The sequence below is a fragment of the Barbatula barbatula genome, assembly GCF_947034865.1.
Source record: "Barbatula barbatula genome assembly, chromosome: 19".
NCBI classification, from domain to species: Eukaryota; Metazoa; Chordata; class Actinopteri; order Cypriniformes; family Nemacheilidae; genus Barbatula; species Barbatula barbatula.
The window spans coordinates 22,214,387-22,229,279 of NC_136782.1; positions in this window are offsets into that span (position 1 = coordinate 22,214,387).

Below are 14,893 nucleotides of genomic sequence, written 5' to 3' on the forward strand. Positions count from 1 at the left end.
CACACACAACACAACAAACACACAATTACAATTTTATCTGCAAAAAAATAAAAGTAAAGACAGGACCATCAGAAAGAGAGAGAGAGACCCAGCTAACAGGGAACGTCCACACAACTTTCGCTAACATTATTTAAAAAATTGTTTTAAAAGTTCTTAAAATAATGTTTATGGAACGTTCTCTCACAACGTTATTTTTGGTTAATATCCGTTCTCGTGATTGTACATTATCTTATCTTATTACACAACTACTAAAAAACTGGACATGAAATGTGAATTTGAAATATTTGATTGGCTCATTTTTACAGAATGCAGATCTTCTGTGAGGAAAAATGTTTTAAAGGTCAGAAAACGACATTTCAAATGTCACGAACAGGCCATATGGTTTAATATCTTGAAAATATAATTAAATATATGTTATTAACAGACATATTTATTGTACCTGTCAAAATGATTTGCTGCATCCGGGTTACTGTGTGTTATTAGATTTGAGAGGTTGTTATTTGGGAAAAACAGCCGTGTGATAAGACTGGCCAATCAGAATCAAGCGTTCCAACCAGCCGTGTGATAATCTCAGATAACAACCTCTCAAAATGGTAATCCAGATAAAATAACTATTTGACAAATTAAATATAAATATGTCTTTTAATAACATATATGACATTATATGATTAAACCAAGTTGCCTGTTTGTGATATTTGAACATCGATTATTTCCTAAAAACCGAAAGTAAACGGCTTTTCCTCGAGGAAGATCTGCATTCGTTAAAATGAGCTCATCAAATATTTCAAATTCATATTTCATGTCTATGTTTTTTCTCATGTGGCAACTTTAGTCGTATATAAGAGGGATAATGTTCAAGCAGCCGGGTGTTATCGTCCGCTTCACGTCGGGTCCTGATCGCACTGCCGGGGATTATTTCTGCCATAACAACCGGCTGCTTGAATATTCTCCCTTACATGATGAATGTTCTCTTAATGATGACAGAAAATGTTCTTTTTATATTTGCCCTTTGAATAAATTGTATTGGGTGAATTAGTGTGGGGTGTGTGTATGTGTGTGTGTGTGTGTGTGTGTGTGTGTGTGTGTGTGTGTGTGTGTGAGTGAATGTGATTGTTGTGTGTGAGTGTGTCTGTGTACTTGTGCTTGTGTGTGTGTACTTGTGTGTACTTGTGTGTGTGGTGTGTTTGTGTGTTGTGTGTGGTGTGTGTTTGTGTGGTCTTTGTGTGGTGTGTGTTTGTGTCGTGTGTGTGGTGTGTTTGTGTGTGTCGTGTGTGTGTCGTGTGTGGTGTGTGAGCGTGTGTGTGAGTGAATGTGTGTGTGTGTTTGTGTATGTGTGTGTGTGTCGTGTGTGTGAGTGAGTGAATGTGTGTGTGTCGTGTGTGTAAGTTAATGTGTGTCATGTGTGTGTGTGTGTGTGTGTGTGTGTGTGTGTCGTGTGTGTGTGTGTGTGTGTGTGAGTGAATGTGTGTGTGTGTGTGTCGTGTGTGTGTGTGTGTGTGAGTGAATGTGTGTGTGTGTGTGTCGTGTGTGAGAGTTAATGTGTGTCGTGTGTGTGTGTTAATGTGTGTTGTGTGTGTGAGTGAATGTGTGTGTGTGTGTGTGTGTGTCGTGTGTGTGAGTGAATGTGTGTGTGTGTGTGTCGTGTGTGAGAGTTAATGTGTGTCGTGTGTGTGTGTTAATGTGTGTGAGTGAATGTGTGTGTGTGTGTCGTGTGTGTGAGTTAATGTGTGTCGTGTGTGTGTGGTGTGTGTTTTTTTGTGTATGTGTTGTGTGTGAGTGAGGATGATGTTTGTGTGTGGGGGGGGGGGGGGTTGGTTGGTGTGTGTGGTAAGAAAAACCTTTGTCTTTGTCGTTCATCATCTTGCCATGGCAACAGAAGAGGTTTTGTGATGAAGGTTAAAGTTTTTATGCTTTCCATACAGCTTACACACACACACACACACACATAAAAACATTCTAAATCTTACAGTGTGATGAAGATTTATAAACACACAAAGCACATATAAACATACATGTGTATTTTTCTATTAAGTGTGTGTGTGTGTGTGTGTGTGTGTGTGTGTGTGTGTGTGTGTGTGTGTGATGACGCTGTGAATCAGCAGATGTTTGTATTGACCTGCTGTGTCGTAATTCACTAAACAAATCAGCTAATGGACGAGAAGATCCATCAAACTCTCCGCTCACATCAACCATTCAAACACACAAAGAGACGAAACATTTCAACACGTTTCATTGAGCTGAGTTGAGTTTTCTCAACACCGATGACATTAGACACAGCGTACGCTATACAGCACGAGTAACTGTACATTCACACTGAAGACATCAAACACTGTATTTCTGTAAAGACTGACTCTTTCCTCTAGGGGGAGAAGCTGCGTGCGTGTGCGCCAGTGAGTGTTTGTGTGTGCGAGTGTGTTTTCGTATGTGTGTGTGTTTGTGTGCGAATGCGTGTGAGTTTGTTTGTATGTGTGTGTGTGTGTGTGTGTGTGTGTGCTTACGTGCGAGTGTGTGTGCTTACGTGCGTGTGTGTGTGTGTGTGTGTGTTTTTACATGCGAGTGTGTGTGTGTGTGTGTGTGTGTGTGTGTGTTTTTACCTGCGAGTGTGTGTGTGTGTGAGGGTGTGTGTGTTTTTACATGCGAGTGTGTGTGTGTGTGTGTTTTTACATGCGAGTGTGTGTGTGTGTGTGTGTGAGGGTGTGTAGTGTACTGTATAAGAGATCATCATTCAGTGTGATGTGTCTGACTGTACTGTACTGTACTCTACATGTGTTTTCTGTCTTTTTCTTTATGTGCTCTTTTCTTTAAAGCTGCTTTGAAAGACGCAGCATTACTCTGTAAAGAGTGCTATATAAATCCAAGTGACTGATCTGAGATCTGAATGTGTACACACACACACATACAGGCACACAGAGATGAGCTTCAAACAGTCCAGACTGATAATAAACAGATTCTGTGTTTCTTTTCACCGTATGAATCCTGTTCAAGTCTTTCTGCTCTGGATCACACTGACATCATGTCACAAAATACCGCATGAAACACCTGCGGACACCAAAACACCGGACCTTTAGCGGAAAGAAAGAGCAGCGCTTCTTAACAACACCCACACAAAACATGAACGTTTCACGGCTCATTAACAATCACAACTTTACCATCACCCATGAAGATGAACACACAGAAGAAACTGATGATACTTCAGAAATAACACTTAAGACTATGAGCATGTCGTTCAGTTTAAAACTTAAATAAAGATATCATCTGTCACACACACACACACACACACACACTGTAACCAAATCAGAGTTAGCAAAATAAAACACTGAACAGATCACACACACACACACATTTGATTGTTCTGGAAACGAGTGAAACGAATCTCTTCATCCTGCCAATGAGGGGAAACAGACACATGACAAAGCTGCGTGAAATCAGCCCGACAGCCGGATTAACACCAGAGAGAGATGGTTTTGCCTGAAATCTATATTTGATAGAGATAGTTTGTTTTCCCTATTTATTTTTTGTTTATTAACATATACATTTATTTATATTTCATTCTATATTCATGCCTTGCTCTGCACCTTATTTTCATTTGACTCTAATGTTTGAGAGAGAGAGAACTTTCATCAATCCTTTGCTCTTATGGGTCAATTTATAAACCTGAATAATACATCTTTCTACAGATGTTTGGGTTGTTAGAATATGACAATAAATGGCGGATATACAACCGTTTAAAGCTCTGGAGTCTGAGATTGCCAAATAATCTAAATATTGAGAAAACAGCCTTTGAAGTTGTTATTCACATGCGCTGAAGCAGACCGTCCACTCACAAAAATAATGTTTATATATATTTAGTGTAGGAAATATCTTCATGGAACAAGATCTTTACTTTATATCCTCATGATTTTTGGCATAAAAAAAATCTATAATTGTGACCCATACAATGTATTTTTGGCTTTTCAATGTTCAAGACTGGTTTTGTGATCCAGGGTCACTATAGATACCTTTATTTTATTTTGATCTTAATCTGTATTTGTGCATGTTTATATTTAATATTCCTGTGCTTTGGCGATGTATGATTTATTTTATCATGCCAATAAAGCTCTTTTGGATCTTGAATCTTGAGAGAGAGAAATGCAGAGATAATGTGGGAGAACTGTTCACTTCTGAAGATCTTGTTCTGAAAATATAACACACACTTTTTATTTCAAGATCCTGGACGGAGCAGAGAGACGTTAAGACGGTATGACCAAGAGCAAGAGTCAGAACACACAAACACACATCGACACACACCCAGGCACAGGAGTTCAGTTTCCTGTTGATGTCAGAGAGCAAACGAACCAAAACAATACAAGAACATCCTCACATGGACCGTTAGGAAATCCTGTTCAATGTGCTGTAAAACAAACACACACACACACACACCTCTCTCCGCTTTCACTTTACACCTGAACACATCTAGAGGATTAGTATAAATAAGCCAGAGTGGACGTGTGTGTGTGTCTTTAATATTGACACAAATACACACACATAAACACAGAACCTGGGTCTTCACTACCCATCATGCTTTGCGTATCACCGCAGATCAAAACACCACCAGTAAAGAATCACAGGAAGGTAAATTCCAGCAGAAGTTTGAGTGCGTGTGTTCATATCCAGATGGCCGTTTACATAAAAGCATCCTCTCTATGCAAATCTTTCATCAGTATTCACACTGAAATGACATTCTATGTAAATAAACTCCTCCATATTCACCAGACATGACCCATCGCTCTGGAAATATTTCACACAAAGAACCGCTTTCATTCCAAATGCAAATAACACCAGAAGATGACGCACACAGGTGACGGTCTCAGGTGAGAAATCATCTCACATTCATGAATTCACACACATGTGAAACATCAGCACATCACAGTCCACATTGAAAAACATCCTTTATATCATATGTACTGCTTTTCAAGAACACACAAACATTTCATTTGAACCAAATGAATAAAAACATTGGTAATACTTTACTTAAAGCCATTATATATAATGTGTTATAAAGGGTTATTAAAAGGAATAACGCATTATAATTGTTCCTAATGTGTGTTGTAATACATTAAATGTTGTTGTAAAGAATTATAACCAAATTAAGAATGAAACGATAAGTGTTATTATAAGTGTATTGACTGTGGTTACAATTATTCATGAAATATTAAAAATACATTATAATGTGCATTACAAGGCATAATAAATACATTAAAACTACTTTCATAATGCATTATACATATACGCTTAGAGTTACCATGATACACTATATATATATATATATATACTGTATAAAATGCAATTATTGTTTTGTTTTCCGGTAACACTACATTACATTAAGGTACCCTTTATAAAGCATGTATAAATGTGTTCATTAATGATAAAAAAGTCATTTACAAATGCATTATTACTGCATGGAAAAAAAGAGGAATTCTAATGAAATACCTGCTCTTAATAAACAGGAAGGTTCTCCAGATGTTAAAGGTTCTTGGCATCGAAAAAGCACCTTTTTTTGCGAGTGTATACGGTTTGTTTTGGTACATTACAGGAACCCTGCCGAACCTGAAAGCTTCATTGGGGAACCAAATATGTTTCTGTAAATTCATCTTTATATTGAAGAGTGTGATTCAGCACAGGATTCATCTGCAGGTGTCTGAAACATGTGGCAACTCCAGATGTGAAAGAATGAAGAAAAGATCAGAGAAGCATCCTTCACACCGATCAGCCCGTTTCACACAAAGACAGAAAACAAGCGTTTGCTCGGGCGTGTTGAACGCTTATCAAAGAGCCGAGCGTCACGATACTGTGCTACGGGCTGTAACCGCCGCACAACACCAAAAAATCAAAGCATCAAAAGATTTTTCTTCTCTTAACGTCTTTTGATTATGTGCGGCGTGGTGACAGAAAACGGAGATGGGGAGGCGGGGTTGCCACGGATACAGAGCGGTTGCTATGACGGAGGAAGACAGCAGGAATGTCACATTCCTTCCTCATTTTGCCAGTGGGAGGACTGAGATAAACTTCTGACAGAAGAACAAACTTCTGCCGCAAGCTCTCGGTTCTTTATTTCTGGATGTGAAAACACACGTGGGGGGCTGAGAGACGTTCTGCAGCTCTGTGCTGCTCAGATGCACTCCAGAAACTCATGTTTGCTGACACACCCGCTCGGAGCGCTGAGTTAAAAACGCTTCATTTGAGTTTTACTGCTCGACACACACTTCCACTGTTTCTCGCTTTTGTGCTTTCTGTTTCCCTATAAAGCAACATTTCCATTTGAGTCACACTGAGAGGAGGATTCACTTCATTCAGCACACACTGCACGACAACACACACACACACACACAGTGCTACAACACACAAACAAACAAACACTCACAGCCGTCAGATAAACACAATGAGAATGAGTTTTTGTGTGGTTGTATATTCACACAAAGAGATGCAGAAACATCCTGCAGATAGTTTTGAAAGAAAACTTTATAAATAAGTTTAAAGCTATAAAACTAAGACAGAGCACACATCATGATTTACACAAAACCGTTTTTACAATCTCTAGTACACATTTCTCCATACTTTGGTGACATTTGCAAAAGCATGACTGAGAAAGTTCTGGAATGAAACTCTAGATGGCGCCACACTAAAGTCTAAACCAATCTGAGATAATCACTTTACAGCTGATTGGTTCCTTATGTATCAGCAGCCAATGAGCTTGCTGCTCTACGCTTAAATCTTGACTTGTGATTGTTGTAGAAGTGCAGCGCGTTTCAGAAACCCTCCTCCTTCCCCAACTCCACCGCACAGACCTAATAAATGGTGATCACGTAAGCTATTCGGGATTTATTCATATATGTAATATAAGCATTCCTTATATGCACACAGCAGCATGTTGTGGATGTATTGGCAGTAGCAAGTTTTTGTACTTGCTCCGCCGCAGCAGCATTGTGGATCTATAAGACCAAATACATTTATATGTGATGTACACTACCATGCTAAACCCTCCGAGAGTTGTCATGATAGCACTTCACACAGTGACCACAACAGTAGTTTGTGTGAACTAAACTGTGGATCATTTATCATTGCTCTTGCACAACATGCATTCATTCAACAATTGACAAAACTCTGTGAACCTACAGACTAACTCGCACACCTTTACATACTCTTTTCAAAATTGTTAAACTTGAGTTCAATACAATAACGTTATGAAAAGCTAAGCATATATAAGTATACTGTATATCCCTTGTAAATACCTTCTACCTTTCACGGACTAAGATTAAACGTTACTGCCGTAAATGTTTAGGAAAAATAGTGAGAACTTATTAGTTGTTATTTAGGACCTTTCATTTGTTGAAGGTGTTTAGGTCAATTTATTTTGTGATCGATAGACAACAGATGAATGTTATAAGCAGGGAGAATAGTAATAGCATAATGAGTGCAGCTTCAACCTGCCGTCATGTGATGTAAGTTCAGCATTGAAACACAAACATCCATCCATGTGCTGTAAACCGACCGCTCATGACGTCTCATCACATTTCATTTTATTCCAGTCATTGCTGCGGCAGTACTATTATTATTCATCTCATAAAACATATCTATGGAATAAATAATTTTTAAAGACCCTATAAAATAACATCTGGAACATTTAATTCATGTTTATCAGCTGTGATGTTCATGTGTCTTCACATGATATAAAACAGTAGAAATATTCATACTGTGACATTTTTGGTCATTTATAATTGTCAGTTTTTCTCTTCTGAGTCCAGCAACATTTTCTGCTCTGCAATTCAACCTGCAAATCCGACTGCCGTCTCAACTCACCAAAACACAATAAATAACCTTTCGCTTACAATAACACAGCTCCGAGCAGAAGACATGACTTCAGTTAACTCATGAACATTGAAGAATATTTCATGAAGTGAAAGTAAAAGTAAACTCAGAGGTTTATAAGCGAGTGTCGTGATGTTCGCTCTCAATCTCTGCTTATGTAACACAAAAGGTCAAACAGAAGGGTTTGTGTGCGGCGGCCGGCAGCGAGATTGTGTTTTTACACTCGTGTAAGTGCTGACAATCCTTCAGCGAGAGTGAGATTACTGCTTCACAATGAAGAACACTCCAGAAAAATCCCAAGGTCAAACGTCTCCGAACCGTCCACATAAAATAGAGTGGTGCTTAAAAAAACCTGTGTCAGGGAGAGAGACTACACATCTGTGCTGTCACTTTTAGTTCCCTGTTAAAGTGATGCACGGTCTGATTATATATGTGAAGCTTCCAGCGTATAACTTTCCAGACAACAGCAGACGGACCGATTTAGAGCTTTTATAGAGCCCGTCAGAGTAAACATACAAGACAAATATGGGCAAAAACTCGCATGAGGAAAGATCAGACAAAACTCTTAATAAAGAAACAAATAAGAGAAACAAATCCATGCTGAATGTAGATTAAATGAATGTACGTTTACACACACGATTTCCAGAACACGCACACACGTATGAGCTGCAGCCTCCGGCTCTGTACCCGTGGTGACGGGAGAAATGCACCTCGACAGGGCTGCGAATCTCCACCGGCAACCATCGCCAGGGAGCCTGTCGCCGCGGTAACTAGAAGATGACAGGAGGATAGGAAGGCAATCTCTGAAGTGACGAGTCTGACCGCGGGGAAATGAAACTAATGCAGTAGAGATTCCCAGAGAGATACGGATCGAGGAAGCGTTTAACTACCGCAGGAGCCCAACATGAGACGGGTAACCAGTAGGCTCGGGCTGAATACCGGTTTCAAGGTATACCGAGGTTTAAAAGAGTTAAGGTTTCAAAACCACTCACATTTTCTGTCATACCGTTTCTAAGGTATGAGCTGTGTTTACAAAATCATTCTATTAAATGTGTGATATCTATGTCTAATATATTTTTAAAGAATATTGTAATGTTATGGCTTTATTTTTACCTGACACACATGTTGGTTCAAAATTAAATGTATTGTGTCCAGTTGAAAAGTAGTTTTTTCTGTATTTGCAGACATTTGGAAATGACACATTTTTGTGTTGTAAAAGCAATACCGTGATAAGGTTATTATACTGCCAAAATCTCAGACCGGCCCATGCTTAGGTACCACCACACACAGAATAAAAGCAGACAATCAGAACACAAACACAACTAGAAGTAAGTACAACTACACAACACTGCTCATCGGTGCCCTCTGAAGGGTCAAACACTGCCGTCTCTACGGTAACAATGTGGTTAGATGGTTGTCACGGTGATAGCGACGGCGATGCTGTGAGTCATGAGAGGAAAGAAAGAGCGCAGAGAAAACCTGCTGCACTTTATTAGACGCACAATGACTTTCAGCATCCGCAGCAATGTGACGTTTACACAGTCAACAACTCCATTATCAACCAGCGTACATCACTCCTGCTTCTGCCTTAACAAACACGAGAGAGAGAGAGAGAGAGAGAGAGAGGGATTACTGTTTGATTTGTCAGGACTTTTTGAGGATTCAGCTGAACACATGATGGAGAGTCTGAGTAATTCATCTGCGCTATAAAATATTCTGTCGAACGACTGTGTTTGATGGCACACAGAGACCCTCACTTTTACCAGACAGACCCATCCGAAAGAAAAACACTCAATCATTTCTCCTAGACATTGATGACATTAAAAGGAGAGCACATGAATACGTGTTTTAATTTAGTAATTTTAGGAGAAACATGTGAGTACTAACTTATACTGTATATACCCGAGTCCTTTATAGTATTGACAATTTATAGCGGAGGTCTTAAAATGGGCACAAAATCCAGCTGCACACGCACAGAAGCTTGCATTTCACAGCTGTGATGTTTCTCTAGTGATATCTCTACTCAAAAGCAAATAAATGTGCTAAAAAGGAAAAGAGAAAAGGATCGTTGGGTATAGAGCGATGTGTGACTTAATATTTCAATAATTATTAAATTGCATTGCCTTTGTAATCGTGAGGCCGGCGTCAATCTGTGATGTCAAATGGTTGCAACCTAAACCGGTTCTCTTTCGCCACACGTTTTCCGTATGTAACAGTAAAATATGACACGTTAAACATAAGATCAGATATATAAACACACAGGGACAGTAGGTGGAGGTATGTCCTCTCGACACAAGCCAGCATGCCTGCCATAGGCGTTTAGTTTCAGTAAGCGTCTGTTCAAGGTAAGCGTGCATTAAATCATCGCTTTAAACTACCGCCTTTAAGACATTTAAGACTATTTAAGACATCAGATTCCATCATAATTGTATACATTGAGAATATAGTGATAAACACAATAATAAGATGCTTGCGGTTTGGTTATTTATTCTGTATTAGAGCTCATGTGAATATTAGCCCTGTCAGCTAATGACCGAGAGAGAGAAGATGATAACATTAGGCTACATATGTTGATAAAAACATAAAGTCAAAATCTGGATAAAATGCATTGCAAAACGGATAAAACATCGTCTATATAATAAATTTGAAATGATTTTGGTTATTAATATGCATGTTTGAATTGTTCTGACAAACAATATTCAAATGTATGGAAATACACCAAATAGCGACTTTTTTTCTTTATTATTTTAGCATTATAAATATATATATATAAACCTTATATATTTACTGAAGAACTGGTTAGTGTGTCTGTGTTTAGTTTGGCTGTCTAGCTGTGCGTGCAACCAGTTTACGTCATCGAAAAAGAACACGGCGGCCTCCTCAGGTTAAAATGAGTATTACATTTAGTTTGTTTTAAGAATTTAAAATATTTGATGTGTTTCTAACAACAAATGCTAGTAGTGTAAGGCTAATACAACGCATTAAGCCACACAACTCTCTACACACCGGGTTCCCTTTAATACTGACGTAAAAAGACTGTTTATCTTCTAAAATGAAGCTTATATAACTTTACATCCAATACTAAAGCTGAAGAAACCGTGACCAGCTGCCGAAGTCTCTATGAGCTCTTCCATCCCATAATGTGAGATCTGTGTCATTATAACATCACTCACATCAGCAACGGCACATTTACTCGGAACTGAGAATTACATTTCAGAAATACATCCAGAATAATATTTGTTTAAGAACGAGAGAGGAAGGATTTAGAGGTTATGATTGAGTTCACATCTGCTGAAATGACACGAGACGTCTCTTTCTCATCATACAGCAACACAAGCTCACATTCACACGTCTGCATTACTGCAACCAATGACAAAAACACACAAGTAAAAAGAATTCAATTCTCACAGTTTACAAAAGATATATTTCCAGTTCAGACGCTTCTAATCATTTATTTAATCCTTCAAGATAAGTGATGAAACACTCTTATAATCGTACTGTATTTATATTTATTTTGTTTGTACATCTTTACAGAAAATTCTGATTTGATTTGTGAAATGTTTCAAGAATTCACGTCGATCAAACTCTGAACTTGTGCTCTGACTGACGGCATCTCCACAAACACGCCGATCAAAGTCGTCATGACAACCGATGACATCACAGAGATGATCATTAAGGCCTTGTCTCCGCATGGAGATGCGGTCATCACATCTGTTTCTGCAGACGTTCAGCCAAAGACGCACAAGAGAAGAGAAAAGTGGTACTGCATTCATTCTGCTGTTTCTCTCTGAAATGACTTTATATGGGTCGTCACCTCAAACACTGACAGAGCGGCAAAAACGCACACACACACACACACACACACACACACACACAGTATACAAGTACAGTTCCTGCACCTCATGAGAAATTGAAAGATAAATCCCCATGAAACACACACACAGTTGTGAGAGGTCTCTGATTGAATTACTGCTCTCTGTAAGTCTTTCATTACACACTTTCACAGTTTCTTCGTTTAATTATCACTAGAACAGACACATATTAATAGAAGTGTGTGTGTGTGTGTGTGTGTGTGTGTGTGTGTGTGTGTGTGTGTTTTATCAGGGGGTTTATCTTTCAACTTCTCAAGCAATGACTGTACTCGTCTACTAACTCATATATGTAGGTGTGTCTGTGTGTGTGTTTGCACTCGTGTGTTTGTGTGGCCGTGTGTGTCTGTGTGCGTGTGTTTTTCACTTGTGTGTGTGCCCAATCGAATGTGTCTGTGTGTTTGTGTGTGTGCGCCTGCTCGTGTGCGCATGTGTGTTTTTGCACTTGAGTGTGTGCGCACGTGTTTGTGTGTGTTTGTGCGTGTGTCTGTTTGTGTGCACGTGTATGTGCTTGTGTGCTTCTGTTTGCGTGCATGCTTGTGTGCGCATGTGTGTTTGTACTTGTATGTGTCTGTGTGTGTTTGTGTACGTCTGTTTGTGTGCATGCTTGTGTGCGCGTGTGTGTTTGCACTTGTATGTGTCTGTGTGTGTTTTTGTGCATGTGTATGTGCTTGTGTGCTTCTGTTTGTGTGCATGCTTGTGTGCGCGTGTGTGTTTGCACTTGTATGTGTCTGTGTGTGTTTTTGTGCATGTGTATGTGCTTGTGTGCTTCTGTTTGTGTGCATGCTTGTGTGCGCGTGTGTGTTTGTCCTTGTATGTGTCTGTGTGTGTTTGTGTACGTCTGTTTGTGTGCATGCTTGTGTGCACGTGTGTGTTTGCACTTGTATGTGTCTGTGTGTGTTTGTGTGCATGTGTATGTGTTTGTGTGCATGCTTGTGTGCGCATGTGTGTTTGCACTTGTATGTGTCTGTGTGTGTTTGTGTGCATGTGTATGTGTTTGTGTGCATGCTTGTGTGCGCATGTGTGTTTGCACTTGTATGTGTCTGTGTGTGTTTGTGCGCCTGCTCGTGTGCGTGTGCGCACGTGTATGTGTGTGTTTGTGTGCACATGTGTGTGTGTGCGTGTGTGTGTAAAAGAGAGAAAAACAGGTGAGCAGGTGTGCATTGAATATTCTTTTATCCATCATGATAATCACACACACACACACACACACAGTGTGTCATGTTTTTAGTATGTTTAACACACTGATGTTCACTCATATGAGTCATATTTCACCTCCAACAAAACCGACAAGAATCAAATAATCCCAATTATGTGTGTGTAACACAATAATCCATCACTATACCGAGGTTTCATTCAATGAAGGCAGTTACAAATGACACCATCACGTATAAATACTTAATAAATGCATAAATAATTAAATATAGAATTAATTTCACATTACATTTCTGATTAGAATTTGAGGGGAAACTGTGAACCAACACAAATCTGTCTTTAACTGAACACATCTCTGTGTCTAATGAAGTACATCACATTCTGTGTTACCTTGTGTAAGTGTAAGTGTTCTTATTTAACAAATTATTTTTTAATTCTAATGAAAATGATTTACCAATGCAATGCAACTTCTCAAATCTTACCTTTGGTTAAGGACTGACATATGTTTAGACACGTTATCTACACATTCACCCGCAAGCAATTTATTCTCACACACACACACACAACCACAGACTCACACTGCACAGAAACACATGCTGAGAGAGAGAGAGAGAGAGAATGAGTTAATTTCCTGGTGTAGTCATCATTCCTCTTTTAATAACCTATTTTCTTTTAAATTCTCTCCATCTAACTGAACCCTGTCGTCCTCTTTCCTCTTGTGCTTTTCTGTCTGTGTGTGTGTTCAGGAAGTGCCTGACCCATCTGGCTGAATCTATTTTTTTAAGGTCATAATTCTCTCTCAGACACACACCTGTTAAATTGGTAAGTTACGGATACAATTTTGGGGTTAAGAGACACACACACACACACACAGGTGCGCACACACACAGGCACAAACACACACAGGTGCGCACACACAGGTGCACACACATAGGCGGTCATGCACACACACCCGTAGACGCACACACACGCGTGGACACACACACACTAGCGATACATTACTTGGGGCAATCATGTATTTTAGCTGTTCATAAATCTCACTGGACGATACAAACAGATTCTTTAATGAGCCCCTGAAGCCCAAACCAGTTAAACTACATCTTTACAAGAGACGGAGAGAATACAGCAATATATGATTTGAATGCATGATATAATACAGCGGAAGCTGTAACACACACACACACATACACCTATTAATCTCTATTACAGCTGTGACAATATTCACACTAAAGCATGAGTTCTTGAGATTTAACACAACTGACATGAATCACATGATTTCAGATGTTTGTGTGTTGGATCGAGTGTTTAAAACGCTGTGTTTGAATATGTCAGATATGATAGTCTGAAGGGTCGGACTACAGCTCCCATGAGGCCGTGTGTTTCTGGGTCACTCTTGTTCATTAGTGTACTAAGACGTGAAAAATCCATCAAAGACAAGAAGAGAAGAACAGACATGACAAATAGATAACGTGAACACCCTCCGTCCATCCATTCATCTCTACAGTATGAAAGATGGAGTACAGTAAGTGAGATGATCAAATACTTGTAACAATTAGTATTTAAATGATTGTGAAGTGAAGTTTAATGATATTCATAGTGTGAGACGTGAGTGAGCGTGAAACTCTGTTCATCTTTAAACACATTACATTCACACAGCTCACACGCTCCTCATGTGCTCCTTGCAGATTCAATTTCACTTATTTACACACATTTTCTGACGGCAGAATCTTACAGAACAAAATCAGATATGTTCCAGAAATCTCACAATGAACACATACACACACGTGTACACAGCGTTAACCTAGAAAACCTGAAGAGAATGAGATGTGGAAGAACTCTCTCTATATCTCAAATTCAAATTCCAAATAGATTTATTGGAATGATAAAATAAAATTTTTGCATTGCCAAAGCATAGAAAATGACAAAAAATAATGGTACCGCTTTAGATTACGGCCCGCAAAGTACAGGATTGACCGTGTAACTAATTGTCACAATAATGTACATCTACAGTACATATCTGTAGA